This window comes from Elaeis guineensis, chromosome 1, assembly GCF_000442705.2.
Source record: "Elaeis guineensis isolate ETL-2024a chromosome 1, EG11, whole genome shotgun sequence".
NCBI classification, from domain to species: Eukaryota; Viridiplantae; Streptophyta; class Magnoliopsida; order Arecales; family Arecaceae; genus Elaeis; species Elaeis guineensis.
In genome coordinates, this window is record NC_025993.2 from 109276072 (window position 1) to 109293108 (window position 17037).

General features: G+C 37.5%; 1 pseudogene; it reads right to left on the bottom strand.

The window, feature by feature from the left end:
* The window catches only part of LOC140858530 (1-aminocyclopropane-1-carboxylate oxidase-like), a 163347-nt pseudogene that overhangs the window by 135714 nt on the left and 10596 nt on the right, over positions 1-17037 (bottom strand).

Genomic DNA, 17037 nt, shown 5'->3' on the forward strand with positions numbered 1-17037 from the left:
GTCATATAAGTGATATCAAAATTTTGATATATATAATCAATAGAGTATGATAGATAATATTAGAGTCTGAGGTTATAATCATTAAGATGTAATAGAATGATATTATAGTTTAGGTTATGATCATCAGAAAATATGATTTAAGTGGTATTTGAGTTTAAGGTTATATTATTTCGGAATTGTAATTCTAGTGATATCTGAACTTAGGTTATAATCATGAGGAATATGATAGATATAAAAGAGAGATTCAATATTTAGATTTCGAATCAATAGATATTAAGATGAAATTTATGCATAAGTGGCATATGTTATCTATAATAAAATTGACCGAGTTATATCTTAGATTTCAACTAGTAAGTTGACCTAAGTATGAAAGAGCTGACCTTGGAATAAGTGGGAGGTATTGATAAGTTATGTTGAGTATACTAGATGATTTTGGAATGTTAAACTTATATGATTGAAGATCATGATACTTTTCTAATTTCAATGATAATTGTCTGATGCGTTATAAATTTTGGATTTATCAAAAGAAAGTTAATTAGGGTATGGTTTAAAAAAAGAAATTTCATCATATGAGAGAGAAATATTTTTGAACACTGAACCTATAAGAGGATCATATATGAAACTCAATCTTAGATGAAAAATATACTTGAATTTTATTATGAGAATATGAGATACACATCTTGATGAAATTTTTGGTTACTCAAAATATCATATTCTGAATATGATTCTTTGATCTTTCAAGTTGCATTGAATTTCAAGTCGATAGTTTATTTTTTTTAAGTGGATCAAAAGTCTTTTGATATTATTTTTAAATTAAAGAAGAAAATTTATTTTGTCAGTAGGTTGCTTCATTGTAGATAATACCAAGAAATCCTAGATATCTCAAGTTTATTAACAGCTTGATAGTTCTGATATTAGTTCAAACTTAGAATATCCTAACATATATCTCATATTTTTAAAATTTAATATTGTTACTCGAACTGATATAGAAGATTGAGATTTTCTTAAGATGAGAGATTACATATAAAATTTGTTGGAAGGTCAAGAGAAGAAAGAAATCGATGATTATGAAGAGTGCCCGATGTTTGACCTTTATTTATTTTCTATCAAGGGTAGTCTGAGATAATTATGAATTTCGAGTGAAATGTATTAGACAAATAATGGTAGTATATTAATACAAGTCCAAAATATTACAGTTCTTCAAAAAGTTAAGAAATCAATAAGAAGGGATGAGTTTGAGATTTCAAATAATTTTTGTTATAACAAGATCATGAGAAATAAATAATATATATGACATTATCGTAAGTTTGAGAATAACATGAAGAATGTATACTTTGAAATAGGTATCTCAAACAACATAACTTAATTTCGAGGACGAAATTATTTGAAGGGGGGGAGAATGTAACACCCCGATCCAGAATCAGCCACAGCCAATAAAAAAAATAAAAAAAAAAAACAGAGGAGGAGGAAGACTCCTAGCCGGAGTCTTCTTCCTTCACGATTCCGGCAAAATCGGACTCAAAGAGTCCGGCTAGGGTAGGAAACCTCCAGTATAAAGATCCCCCGTCCTCTCTTAGGAAATTACAACAAAAATTTTGAGGAAAATCGAGGGATTTGAGAAATTTTCTCAATGGTTACCGTGGGTGGTTGATCAGAAGAAAGGGGGTCGTCGGAGCTTTCTTTGGACGGCGGAACAAGGTATTCCTCTTCTCCTTTTTATTCTCCGGTCATCGGTGTTTTTGGGAAGCCGGCGAGGTGCCGGTTCGGGCTCAAACAGGGATACCCTGTTCGTGTGATCTTTTTCCTTTTCTGCCGCCGGCAACAGGGACGGTGGCACTGCCACCGACAGGGTAGCACCGCCGGCGTCGGACGTTGCCGGAAAGGGTGGCCGGAGGTGGCTCACCTGTCCGGATATGGGGGAGGCGCTCGGAAAGAGCGCGGGTTCTCTGTTTTTGACCGCGGGAAGAAGGAAGAAGAAGAAGAAAAGAAAAGAAAAGAAAAAGGGAAAAGAAAAGAAAAGAAAAAAAAAAAGAAAGAAAAAGAGAAAGAAGAAAAAGAGAAAAAGAAAAATAAAGAAAAATAAAAATAAAGAAAATAAAAATAGAAAAAGAAGAAGAAGAAGAGAGAGAAATTTTCTCTCTCTCCTCTCCCTCCTTTCTCTCTCTTTTCTCTCTCCTCTCTCTACCTTCTCTCTCTACATTTTCTCTCTCTAGATTCTCTCTCTAGACTTTTCTCTCTCTTTACGGATTTTGTCTCTCTAGGATCTTTTCTTTTTCTCTGATTGCATCGTGAACCCTAGGATATATTTGAATTAAAAATATGATGAATTGAGGTTGCTCCGAAATTCGTGCGGTAGGTCTGATTCCAGTCCGATCCTATTCGAAATTTGTAACACTTGATTCATATTGAGTCACCCTGATAGGACCTCTGATGATCTCGATCATGACTTTCTCATCGGAAGGATACGAAGATTCTCTCTCCACTTTCTCTCTCTACTTTCTCTCTCTAGAATTTTCTCTCTCTTCTCGGATTTTCTCTCTCTAGAAGTCTTATGGATCAGTGGAGGATCCAGATACTTAGGTAAATCCTAATTTTGGTTAATCCTAAGAGAGATCCTAGATTTGTGTTATCAGATCGATTATCGGTAATTTTCTCCATATATGTGATTTTTATATTGATCAGGGTTATGAAGAGATGATTGTCTGCATATGATATCGAGTGGAATATCTTGTTAGAGAAATTCATAAATCAAAGAAGAACATTGATTTCTGTGTTTGGATCAGTCACCGGTAAAGGTAAGAATCCCTGTACATGATCACTATTATATATGCTATTTTACTATTGGTCTTGCATCGTTGGTTTTGCATTATCGGATTTGAGATCGATGAATTTATTATATCTGAGATACTGTTATTTGATTTTGAGCATGAGTATGTTATGTCAATATATATGTATCAGAGATTGATGGCATGATTATATGGATATGACATATCTGAATTGATCATAATGCAAGACAGAATTGATTGATGAAATCAACACATAATGATTAAATGAAAAGAAAGAGATATATGGTATGGACTAGCCTTGTCATGTGGAACAGCCGGCCAGGAGCTTATGCCTGGGACAGCCCGCCAGGAGCTTATGCCTGGGACAGCCCCCACAGGCTTACAGGTGGATCAGCCGGCCAGGAGCTCATGCCTGGGACAGCCCGCCAGGAGCTTATGCCTGGGACAGCCTCTCACGGGCTTTGGTACGTGGGACAGCCGGCCAGGAGCTCATCCTGGGACAGTCTTGAAAGACTTTTTAAAGTGGATTCGATCCGGATGATGACTGAGGTATAGACTTGGATAGTCCAGAGCCAGAAAGAAAATGTTAAAATCATATGATTATGAAAGGAGAAATGAAAGATAAGATATGAAACAATTGTTGAACAAAAGTGTTTCACCGGTTAACATATGATGATGCATCTATTTTGACAAGACAGAAAATTTATGAATGTTTGCATTATTCTGGACATTGAACATGAGATTTTATATTTTATTGCTTATCCTTATTTTCAGACTATATTACTATATCAGTGTGATATGGGAATTCTTACTGGGCTGTAAAGCTCACACCCCTTCATCTTTCTTTTTCTTCTCAGAGTTGCAGGATGACTTAGATTGGCTATGGCTTGGATTTACGGGTGAGCAGAAGGATAAATAGAGTGTCATAGTATCTGATCAGAGAATTGAAGGAATGTTAATTGTTATTATGCAAGTTTTATGAATTACTGTTGAAATTAAATATTATGGTTGATAAGATTGTAATGATTTATTTTGGTCTTGCATATTCTTTAGGGCTTGCTCTAAGGAGTGTGCGGCCATCACGTATCCGACCCGGGTATTGGGTTCGGGGCGTGACATTTTCTTTCTTTTTTCTTCATCATCGATCACCAATTTAAAATAATAATAACTCCACACCATTCGTTGTAGTCATTGCTGTTGGCCCAATTTATTCCCTTTTTCCCTTGAGCTTAGATTTCGGTCGCCATAAGGGTTTGGGTTGTATCTTTCATGCAAAAAAATGATTGACCTTCTTTTCTAAAGTTAATTCAAGACGATATCAGTTTTATGATCTATGCTACAGATGGAAGGAAGAAGTTCATCATTTTTTGAAAGATGTATAAAATATGATTCAATTGTTGATGCTGTGAAAGAAGATCAACTTTTTTTTGTTTTTCCGCACGAAAGATGCAACATGAATTATAACGTCACGGACCCTAGCATTATTTGTTTGTAACGTATGGCCCTTAGCATTTGACGCTGCATGGGAGAATCAGTGGGCTAGACCAGAGCCTGACGGGCCCGGTCTGAAACCTGCAAACCCAACTAATTGAGTCTTTGCTTGTTACTTACCTTAGTAAATGGAAACAAAATATTATCAAAAATTGAGGATCTACGATTATACATCCAAAAAAAAAAGGTGAAAATATAACAAGAAAAAGTTTTGATAGACATTGTCAGTTCTGTTCGCTACATTTTATTCATTCTTTTAATCAGTAACTATGTAACCTTTCTTATCGTATAAACAAATCCTTAATCATACTCAGCTCACTTATAATAATGTTGATCTTGGCTGACTCAAATCCAAGAGAAATTATGGATTAGGACAAGCCAACAACGTGTTTCTTACATCACCTAATAAGAAACCAGGATACTATCCAAAAAAGTAAAAAAAAAAAAAAAAGCACTATTGTCCGTGCTTGTTTAAAAATTTTAAATAAAAAAAATTATTTTTACTATTTTGAATGAAAAAAATTTATTCTTTTAGATGATGTGCTGGTTTGTTATTGGATGATGTAAGGTATACGTGATAGGCTTATTCTAATCAATAATATCTTCAATCCGAACCGTCATAGGGAATGCTCACCCAAACCCGTATATCCCAAGTGGATTTGGGTGAGTTTGCCACCAAACAGGCCTAGGGAGGCCCATAGTTTGGCTTGCTGAGCTTTGTTCCCGGGCATGTTTATTTGACCGGGATGAAGGTGGTGGCTCCACCGAAAGGTGAGAGGAACAACCGGAAGAATTCCAGCCTCGCAATTTTTTTTCTAAGTTTAAAATTGCGTTTAGAATTACAGAGAAGTTCTCGTTACATTCCGAACGAATCCTAAGCAGGGACAATTTTCTTTTCTTTTTTCTTGAAAGGTAATGGAGAAAGTCTATTTAGAGGTACAAGAGATCTAAGAAGAGGTGGATGGATAAACGACAAGTGCTACTGGTGACGAGTTATCCTCAACAAAAAAAAAAGGACACAGAATTCAGAATTAATCAATGGCTTTCACATGCCTTTTTACCGCAGAGGTTCAACCAAAGCCGAAAAGTTTGATTCTACCAACCAAAAAAAAAAAAAAAGCCTACCAACCAAAAAAACAAAAAAGCCGAAAGGTTTGAAGAATGTTATGGAGGACTGAAATAATTGAAGTTTTTTTGTTTCTAAGAAGATTCGAGATCTCCTCTCCAACCAAATATGCCAGCACTTGTAGTTACAAGTTACATGCTTTCCTCCTCGAGATATATATGAATTCTACTACACCTCTATGGGCCTATTTGGAGCAGCTTTTTTTTTTTTTTCTTCCTATAAGATTCGGACCGGCCAACATCAGAAATATTATGGATTTGTGTAAATGGGAAATACTTTGTGCACCACATACGGTGCAATAAAATTAACATGGAGTGCACCGAGCCATCCCATTGGACCACGTAGCCCCACTTTCCAACATTCATTAAATACCTGCAGTTCCACTTTTTGATTAAAAATTTTGAATGATAAAAATACCTCTTTTATTCTAAAAATTTTATGAAATTTTCATCATTAAAAATTTTATGAAATTTTCAAAACAGAAAAATATTTTTGTCATTCAAAATTTCAAACCAAAAAATAAAATTGATGTATTTAATTCGTGTTGGAAAGTATAGCTACGTGGTCCAATGAAAAGGAGCAGTGTACTATTATTGTATCGCATGCGGTCCACAAAGAATTACTCTTGTGTAAATATAACCTAATAAAGTCTGATTTGGATGGTTGTATTGGCCCAAATCCATGATTTCTATTCGATTTTGGGCCTAACCATCCACACAAGCCCAAAAATATCCACATATCCGGTGGATGGCAGGCTAACCGTTAAATTTAAGATAGAGTTTATGAGCAAACCATATGCTTGTAGCAGCAGGAAATTAATAAGTAGTTTATCATTTCTCATATTAGCACCGCCATAATTGGCATCCAAAGCTTACTCTCTAACCTTTTTTGCAAGTACTTGTCCATAATCTGTTCTTCAATCTAAGCCAAAGGAAGACTCTATGTTTCTCCCACAGCATGGCTTTCTGAACAATTTTGTTAAATGGCCACAAGATACCTCCATGATTAAAGAACTTGTAATAGGAATTAATTTTGCAGCTTTCACAATTTGTGAATTTCCAAACAAGTTCAGTAGCAATCTTAGAAGGTTCCATGATGGCTAACTGCTATTTTCTTTTGTTGTCTTTCATTATAGCCATAAGATTGAGTTTTTAATCCAATATTGTAGGATAGCCTGAGTTTTATTTAGGGTTTTATTTTGTTTGCACCGAAATAAATTGTAGGTCATCATATTGCTTCTTCACGGGTCAAGAGAGAGAGATGAGAGAGGTATACAAGGGTTATAGGGCTTGGGCTTGAGATTAAATCTAAGTTAGAAGTTTTTCTTGTATTTTTTCTCATTTTTCTCATAGTGAAGAAGGTGCATGCTTGGTGGATGTAGGCAGATCTTTGCTGAACCACATAAATTCTATGCTCTCTTTTATGGTTGCTTTGATTTGTTTTTTCTTATTATTTTGTTAAAAATATTTGTTGCAAAACTCAACATTAATAGATCAACAAGAGTTCCAACTATTTTGAATCATAGAGGGGCAGTGCTCTGTTGGTATGGTCCCTCCTATCGGACCCATATTTTTTTATTTTGTTTTTTTAAAAAAAAGAGTCCTAAGGGGTCCTTTGACGTGGTGAGAAGAATGAAATGAAAAAAAATAAAGAAAGAAGTCCAATTTTGTCGAACGATCAGATGACGAATTTTATCTGGATTTTGATGAAATTTCAATATATTATTTTCAATATCGAGAGTTAGAAGGTTAAATGGTTTTGATTTTTGAAAAACCTTCTTCCTTGATTATTTGAAGCATCCACATTTGACGAGATCTATCCTCTATTTTTATTTATTATTAAAATCTATCTTATTGATGATAATTATTTTTATTGTAGAAACTAAGATTTCATCTTATATAGTCTCTAGTTGATTTAGAAAAGACATATAGTAATCTCATTATTCTAAATGATGGATAATTCACATCGAAAGATTTTTTTATATTAAAATTGTAGTGTCTCTTATTTATGGATTGTTTGATTATTTTAGTTATTAATTATTTAAGAAGATTATAAAAATTATTATTATATGGTGAATTATAGTGATATCCCATTTAATTACATAAAGAGGAAAAAAAGGTTTCTACATTATTATTTCTTAATTGCCATTTTTTTTGGCCCCCAACATGCTCCGTATAGCTTAATATTCCAATTTAATTAAATTAATTAGTCTAGCTCCATTATGATGCTACTAAGAAGCTAATTTGAATAGCTCTATAATATAGATCTTTAAACAGAGAGTGGCCAAAGATTTCGAACTGACCTAAGTATCTTTTAAAAATTATTGGAACTATTCAACCGATCCCTAACTCCGACTCTACATCGATCTTATGAATACATTACTCCGACTAACAACTAATTGATCGACCGACAGTCGATTATTATCAACCAGCAACGAATAACTTGGTTAATCTCCGACCGACGACTATCGACATATCAGAATTACTGATCGATACTCATTCGGATCTCCAGGACTACTTACTTACCACTATTACCGACATATAGTCGACTTATCTTCTCAATACGCCTAACCATTATAAACGGTTATCGACTACATGTCACAGTCATTAGCAGACATAAAGAACCCATTAACTCCATGATTATAGTCAGATAATTTAGTGCCATAAAAAGTGGGACTACGTGCTCGATGGTTACATCAGAATCATCTATAAAAGGAAGGTAAATGAACAATGTGGATAAGATAATTCTGGATTGAGACTCTGTCATTTCAAATACTCTTATCTACTGTTCATCACTCTCCATTGACTTAAGCATCAGAGAATCTTCACTGGACATAATTTTGGTCTGTGAGGATTTTATTTTGCAGGTAATCTTCATCGACGACAGGAGATAGGGGATTGGCCGTAACAGATTGACGCACCAGGTAAAAAAAAAATGATACAATCAACCATGTCAAAAATCAGAGCTCAACACTCGACAGGATCAATGAGACAGTCTTCCTATCAGGAAGATGTTCCTCCCCCATTTTCAGTGGCAGAGCCCAGTTCTTCATGTCCTGTAGTCACTACGGATGCACAAATTGCTACGCTCATGCAGCAAATGAAGGTTTTGATGGAGGCGATTCAAAGCCTCCAGCAGCAGCAAATTCAGCAGCAGCAGCAGCCGTCGGTAGAGGAGCCCGTGGCTCATTTCATGCCATGTAGGCACAGCCACCGTCCTCCACGGTGCTCGCCTTCCTCTTCTCCAGAGCGACGATCATCTCGACACTCTCATCCAGACGGACAACTGTATTCTCGGCACTCCCACCATGTCACCCATCATTCATGACGTTCTCTTTCTCCTTCTCGTGCACACAGTATCAGGAAAGAGAAATAGCTGCGGACTCCTTCTACTTCTCCCTCTTCAAGCTCTTCAGGGGGTTCTACCTGTGGAGTTTTTCAACAACGGTGGCTTGACGACTACGAACGTAAGTTCAGAGAAATTGACCACTAGCTTGCTCGACTTCAGGTGGAAGGTCAAAAGTCTTTCAACGACTATGTCTTCCACATTGTCCAGCCTCTCTCTCAGTGCATCCTGGATGAATCGATTCTCTCTCAGTTCAAGATGCCACAAATGGAGCCATACGACGGTTTCACCGATCTGATCGACCATCTGGAGAGCTATAAGGCTCTCATGATGATTCAGAGGACAACCGATGCCCTCTTATGCATTGGCTTCCCAGCAACTATTCGGAAGACTGCTCGAGTTTGGTATTTTGGACTTCAGTCGGGGAGCATCAACTCTTTTGAGCAGCTCGAACAATCTTTTGTAGCCCACTTTAGCACTAGTCGAAGGCCACCACAGACATCAGATAGTCTCTTCTCAATCAAGCAAGGTGAGATAAAGACGTTAAGAGATTTTGTAGCTCATTTCAATGCGGCCACACTTGAGGTCAGGGTTCTCAATGAAGACATGGCCATATCGGCCATGAAAAGAGATTTGAGGAGATCCAGATTCACATATTCTTTAGATAAAACTCTCTCCCAGACATATGCTGAACTTTTGGAGCGTGCATATAAGTACATTTGTGTGGATGAAGCTGCTTCTGACCGACTCTAGACAGATGAAAAAGATCAGAAGAAGAAATAAAAAAAAAAGTGAAGCTTCGGCTGAATCAAATAGGCCGACTATCAATAAGCAAGCTTCACTTCGACGACGGAGTCCAAAGTCGAGTAACTATGGCAGGTATAACTCCTATACTTCTCTTACTGCTCTCCATGCGTAGATTTTGATAGAGATCAAAGGAGAGGAGTATTTACGACACCCCCCATCAATGAAAGCACCATCGAGGAGCCGAGACAGGAAGAAGTACTATCGGTTTCATCGTGATCACAGTCACGATATCGAACAGTGTATCCAGCTCAGCAATGAGATAAAAACCCTGATTCAATGAGGCTATCTTGAAAAATTCTGACATGATCGCCTGACTCAACCTCCCACCGACCAACAACCTCAGTCACAAGCTGAGGAGACACTTAACAATCGACCAACGGTGGGAGTAATCAACATGATCTCCGAGCAACTGAAGAACTAGGGGCAACTTTTGAAGAAGAGTCGGTAAAGAAACGACAACTCGATAATGTAATTACTTTTTCAGAAGATGATGTTCGGAGAATACAAACTCTCCATGATGATGCGGTCGTTGTCTCGACAATGATAGCAAATTATGATATAAAAAAATTTTTAGTGGATAATGGAAGCTTAACGGATGTTTTATTTTATTCGACTTTCTTTCAAATGTGACTACCGACTGATCGACTCAGGAGAGTCTCGACGTCATTAGTCGGCTTCACCAGAGATGCGATTACTATATAAGGAGAAATCACTCTCCCATTAACCATAGGAACTGAACCACAATAGAGTACTGTTCTCATGATATTCACGATTGTCTGAGTTCTCTCGGCTTATAATGCCATACTCAGATAATTTGGACTTAAAACTCTGAGAGCAGTAGTCTCGACATATCATCTGCTAGTTCAATTTCTGACAAAAAATAGAGTCAAAAAGATACGGAGAGATCAACAACTTGTCCGATGCTGCTTTCTGATTTTCACACAAAATAATCAACCTGAAAACTCTTTGTCCGTTGATAAATTCGATCAAAAAAAATGAAGAAAGGGGTGAACCAGCCCAGCAATTGGTTTCTATTCCACTAAAAGAAGAAGATCCTGAGAAGACGGTCCAAATTAGATCGTAGCTGTCTGATCTAGAGCGACAGTAGCTAATAAATCTACTCAGAGCAAACATCGATATTTTTGCTTGATCGGTTACTGACATGTCAGGCATTCCTCTGGAGGTAATAATCCATTGGCTAAACATTGATCCAAAGGTTAAACCAGTGTGACAAAAGAAAAGCTTTTTGCACCTAAAAGGCAGAAGGTCATCGACGAAAAAATCGACAAACTCCTCGCAGCTGGCTTCATCAAGGAAGCTAATTATCACAACTGGCGCATCAATATAGTAATGGTGAGAAAGATCAATGAAAAGTGGAGGATCTGCATCGACTATATGAATCTGAATGAAGCTTGTCCGAAGGATAATTTTTTTGTATCGAAAATTGATCAACTGATTGATGCAACTTTTGGACACCGACTTTTGAGCTTCATGGATATCTTTGTCGGCTATAATCAGATTCGGATGGTACCTGAAGATAAGAAGCACACAGCCTTCGTGACCGACAAAGGCATCTACTATTATAAAGTGATGCCGTTCGGTTTAAAAAATATTAGAGCAACTTATCAATGGCTAGTTAACAAGATATTCAAGACACAAATTGGGCAGAATATGGAGGTTTATGTAGATGATATGCTGGTGAAAAATTCTCAAACTACTGATCATGTTCGAGACCTGAAAGAAGCTTTCAACACACTTCGATGACATCACATAAAGTTAAATCTAACTAAGTGTGCATTTGGAGTAACTTCTGAAAAATTCTTAGAATTTCTTGTGTCACAGCGAGCAATCGAAGTCAATCTGAAAAAAATTAAGACCATCATCAATATGAAGCATCCAAGCTCCAAGAAAGAGATACAACAGCTTAATGGAAGGATCACCGTACTCAGTCGATTCATATCAAGATCGACAGAAAGATGTTTGTCCTTCTTCAAAATCTTGAGACAATCAAACGACTTTATATGGTCAGACGAGTGTCGACAATCCTTTGAAGATCTAAAAAGATATTTGACATCTCCACCGCTACTCACAAAACCAAAGGTTGGAAAAATTTTGTATCTCTACTTGGCGACTTCGATGGAGGTAGTTATTTTGATACTTGTCCAAGAGGACGAAAACCAAATTCAATGACCTATCTACTATACTAGCAAGGTACTTCATAATGCCGAAATAAGATATTCAAAAGTAGAAAAGATGATCTATGCTCTAATCATATCATCACAGTGACTTCACCCATACTTTCAAGCACATCCTATTGTCGTCTTGATAGATCAGCCGTTGAAGGCAATCTTACATCAACCTGATACATCGGGTCAAATGATAAAGTGGATAATAAAGCTTGTTGAGTTTGATATCCAATATCATCCACATCCATCGATGAAGGCATAAGTTTTGACCGACTTCATTGCCGAATGTATAATATTTGATAATAATTCTGAGGATAAAGTTAATGACAAAATAAAGGAAGCTACAACTTTCGAGCCTGACTTAATGTCGGTATGGATGCTACATATTAATGGAGCATCTAATACACAAGACAGTGGAGCTGATCTCATCCTCATCAATTTTGAAGAGGTTATAACTGAATATGCCCTTCGATTTAATTTCAAAGCTTCAAATAATCAAGTTAAATATGAAGCACTCTTAGCTGGCTTAAAAATTATCAAAAAACTTGATATTGATAGCTTGAAGGTCTTCACCGACTCACAGTTGATTGCTGGATAAGTAAAGGGCGAGTTTGAAGCCCAAGATCCTAATATGATGAAGTATCTTCAGAAAGTGAAAGATCTTACGTCGACATTAAAATACTTTGAGATCTTTCACATCCCAAGAGCAGAAAATGCTCGAGCCGACTCACTTTCACTACTCGCAACCACTTCTTTCAACTCGTTGGATCGGACATTCGTCGAATGTCTTGAACAGTCGAGTATTGATGAAGTCAAAAAAATGCTACAACTCAATGATGAGCCAAGCTGGATAGATCTGATCATCTAGTACTTGATTGATGAAACTCTACCTACAAATCCCTCAGAAGCTAAATGACTCAGATGGATGGCGTCACAATATATTCTGATGAATGGTAAGCTTTATAAGAGATCGTTCTCTCTTCCCTTACTGAAGTTTTAGGACCGACAGATGCTGACTATGCACTCAGAGAAATTTATGAAGAAATTTATGAAAATCACTTAGAGGATAAATCTTTAGCTTACAAAGTCTTACAACAAAGATATTACTGGTCCACTATGAAGAAAGATGCAGCTGAACTTGTCCAAATGGGTGAGCCATGTCAGAAGTATGCAAATATACAACACCAGCTAACCAGTAGTTGAATCAATTGTCACACCATGGCCCTTCACACAATGAAAATTTGACATACTTGATCCTTTTCCTTCGACATCTGGTCAGAAAAAGTTTATAGTGGTCACCATTGATTACTTTACTAAATAGGTGGAAGCTGAACCTCTGACACAAATCATTGAAAGTAAGATGGAAGACTTTATTCAGAAATTAATCATATGCAGATGCAATCTACCACACACCATCATCACGGACAATGATCAATAATTCGACAATCAAAACTTCAAAGAGTTTTGTGTGAAATTTCATATTATGCACAAACTCACATCAGTCAGCTATCCACAATCCAATGGTGAAGTCGAAGTGACAAACCAAACAATCTTATATGGACTCAAAATCAGACTGAATGAAGCTAAAGACCTCTGGATGGAAGAACTATATCCGATCTTATGGGCATATCGAATAACTCCTCGCATACCAACAGGAAAATCATCATTTAATCTGGCTTATGGAACAAAAGCGATGATCTCACTTGAGATCAGATTACCATCAGTAAGGGTGGAACAATACAATGAGCCGAGCAATTCAGAATGTCGGAGAGTCGATTTAGACCTACTTTCAGAAGTCTGACAGCAAGCTCAAATTTGGATGACAGAATATCGGTAAAGAGTAGCCCGATATTATAATTCAAAAGTTAAGTCGAAGGTCTTCCATCCGATAGACCTAGTCCAAAGAAAGGTAGAAGTTTCAAAATCTTTAGATCAAAAAAAATTATCTCTGAATTGGGAAGGACCTTACAGAATAATTGAGATACTTAGATCAGATGCATATCGACTCGACTGGAAACCCTTGAGGGAATAGCTATTCCACGAATGTAGAATGCTGACAACTTAAAGATGTATTATCAATAAAGTTATTCATGTGTACAGTTTTCAGAATGAAACATTTAATTTCATAATCATAAAAGTTTCAGCCAACTACAAAGTGATAAATAGATGATTAATTTTTATCGACTATATTTCAATTTTTCACTGTAAAAATCGACACATCGACTATATCTTGATTTTCACTGTAAAATTCGATATACCGACTGTATCTCGATATCGACTATATCTCGATTTTTTACTGTAAAAGCTGATTGAACGACTATTTATACTGATTTAGTTTTAACTAAGTAGAATACTATGCCAATATGATTCAGATCGAATTGGAACTATATCGATTTGACTGCGGTCAGTCGAAGAATATTCGGTTTGTCACCGTTTATCAAATAACTAGACATACTGACTTGACTATGATCAATCGAGAGATATTTGGCTTATTATTATTTATCCTAATACCTAAAAGGTAAAGTATGTTAATTGATATTTGACTAATAGATGATTCTACAATTACTACCAAATGTTCGACTTGCCGATCGATCTTCGGTTATCAAACTACGGCATTGCAAGTATACACAAGAAAGATGAAATTTGTACTTAAAAAATTTTTCTTTCATTCATTAAAATGAAAGTTACAAAATTGGACTAAAGTCCAATTACAAAATTTTTGATTACAAAAAGAAAAGTAAAAATGTTACATCGATCACCAGTCGTGGTCTTCATCTCCATGCTTCGATGCAGCATCGATGATTGAAATATTTTTTGGTACAGTCAGTGCATCGTCTTCAGTCGGCATAGTCCCTTCTTCAGTAGTTTCATCTCTCGAGCCAAGAGGAATGATGATGCTCAAGCAGAAAAGTTCAGATCTGAGTACAACTTTCTGACCACATCTCGATCATCCTCGTATCCAACATAATAAGAAGCATATCTGCCTTGAGGATTTCTTCTTTGAATTCTTTTGAGTTCTTGAAGTTCTCGATGGCTTGATTCAGGACTTCTCTCATCAACTCTACTTCAGCTCTCACAGAGGCCGACTCAGCATCGATCAGTGCCAACCTTTTCAGGGTGGCCCGATGCCTTCCACGTTTGGCTTCAAGTTCATCATGCATCCATCCCTCTCTCATCAAAGCTGATGGATGGAGTGCTTCTTGCTCCTAATCCGTGACTCGAGGGATAAGATGCTCTGGTGAGCCGACTCAAGTTTAGCTCTGAAGGATTGTAGATCGGCAGTCAAGTGGGAGACTTCTTCTTGAAGCTTTGCCTCCCGCTCAGTTGCTGCCTGAAGTTGTTCGAGGGCAGCCATCTTCTCGACATTGGCAACCGCCATTTTATCCATCCAGGACCGACGAAAGTTAGCAATCTTTCGATAGCCGACCTCCAGATCATGCATATCGTGCGCCCACTGAAAGCCGAAGATAAATCAAGTTAGATCAGATCAGATAAAAAAAAATTTACCTCGAGTATCATTGGGTAGACAGAAGAAAATATTTCGACGACCGCCCTATTCTTCCTATTCTTCTGATCAATCGGGAGAAGAGTAGCTTCGATGAGCTATCTGGCCAATGCCAGATTGGCCAGAGCTGACTCACCCTCGGAGATCTGAATGTCTACAAGGGTTGGAAGGCCTGCAGATGACCCGTCATCGGCCTAGGTCATTGGCACCTTCCCCCAATCCCCGATCGGCAATCTCATGCTTGAGAATGCTGGAAAGTCGGAACTCGACTGCGCTAGGGAACGTTCCATCGGAGGAACAACTAGTGCAGCCGCAAATTGCTCGGGTTTAGCCACGACTCTCACTTCGGTCCGAACCTCTATTGATGGAGCCATCGATGGTACGTAGCAGCTCCATCTTCTCCCGCCATCCTATTTTCTGCAGATGGTGCCTCTGGAAGCATTGTCGATCCTGACAATGCCAAAATTTGCTCGAGAATTGACTCCGATAGAATGTCAGATCCCCTCATTGGTGTGGATGGAGTGGTGACCTGACTCTTCTTCGATGGTCAAGAAGGGCTAGCTTCGGATGCTGCCTTCTTCTTGGCAGCATGCAAACAAATGTCGGTAGATGACACTCATGTCCTTGGCTTCATGGCTACAATCAGAATAAAAAAAAAATTAGTATAGTTTAAAAACAAACAAAAGTAAAAAGTAAACAGCTGACTATGTTATACCTAAAGAAGTGACCCAACTAAACTCGACATCGTAGAGAGCTTGTTCGGTCATCAGCTCTCGCTACAGTAGAACTGCCATGTCTTTCAGTCGGATGAAGTCTTTTCGATTATCGGCCTCTACCTGACTATTCTTATTGGAGCCAGTCCTTGGATCACCCCATCATGAAGGAAAACCTCAGGGAGATGAAGAAGAAACAAAAAAAAATTGATTCTTCCATCCATGAATGGATGATGGAAGATTGATAATAAAAGAAAAGCCTTTTCTCGGATTGAAAAACCACCAACCTTTAGCCTTCGGATGAGGATGAAGGATGAAAAAAGATCAAAAAAAAAAAGATGAGGAATAGTCGGTATGAGATGACACAACAAAGCAAAACTAATGATTAGCCGGATTGAGTTCGGAGCCAGTTGAATAGAGCAAGGATCGTAGTAATCAAAAAGATTTTGGACGAACTCCAAAATCGAAAATTAATCAAAGATCAGTCCAAAGGTCCTCGACATAAATTGCAACTTGGCCCAAAGGAGGAGAATTCACCCGACCATCCGAGTCAGGAGCGAAAAGTTGATACTGCTCCAGGATACGATATTGTTCCTGGAGTTATTCAACATTGGGTCCGGATAAGGAAGAAGCATCCATTTTTGAATTCAAAGGAAAGTCATCGATCGGATTCTCCGATCGACTATCCCAAGAAGAAGAAATTTTTCTGCTAGCCATGGAAAACTAGAGAAGAGAAGAAAACCTTAAAGGAAAAGCCCTAAAAGGAGAAGGACTCAAGGATAAAGACAAGAAAATGACCTGAAACTAATGAGGGGTGCGAAGAACAAGTACTCAGAGCTCCTAGTACTAGGGCAGCCTTCCAGCAGAACCTTTCACCGCAGAGGATGGTGACAAATGCAAAGTAAAAGTCTAACTGAAAGCGACTACATATATATATGATTCCTCAATGGTCCAGATGAAATCGATTGAATCTGGATCTCTTCAGATAACCATACGTGGCAACATCTAGACCAACTATTAGTCGGACGGTTCGATGCATCTGCTTCTGATCGTGCCACCTCACCATTATCCACGTGAA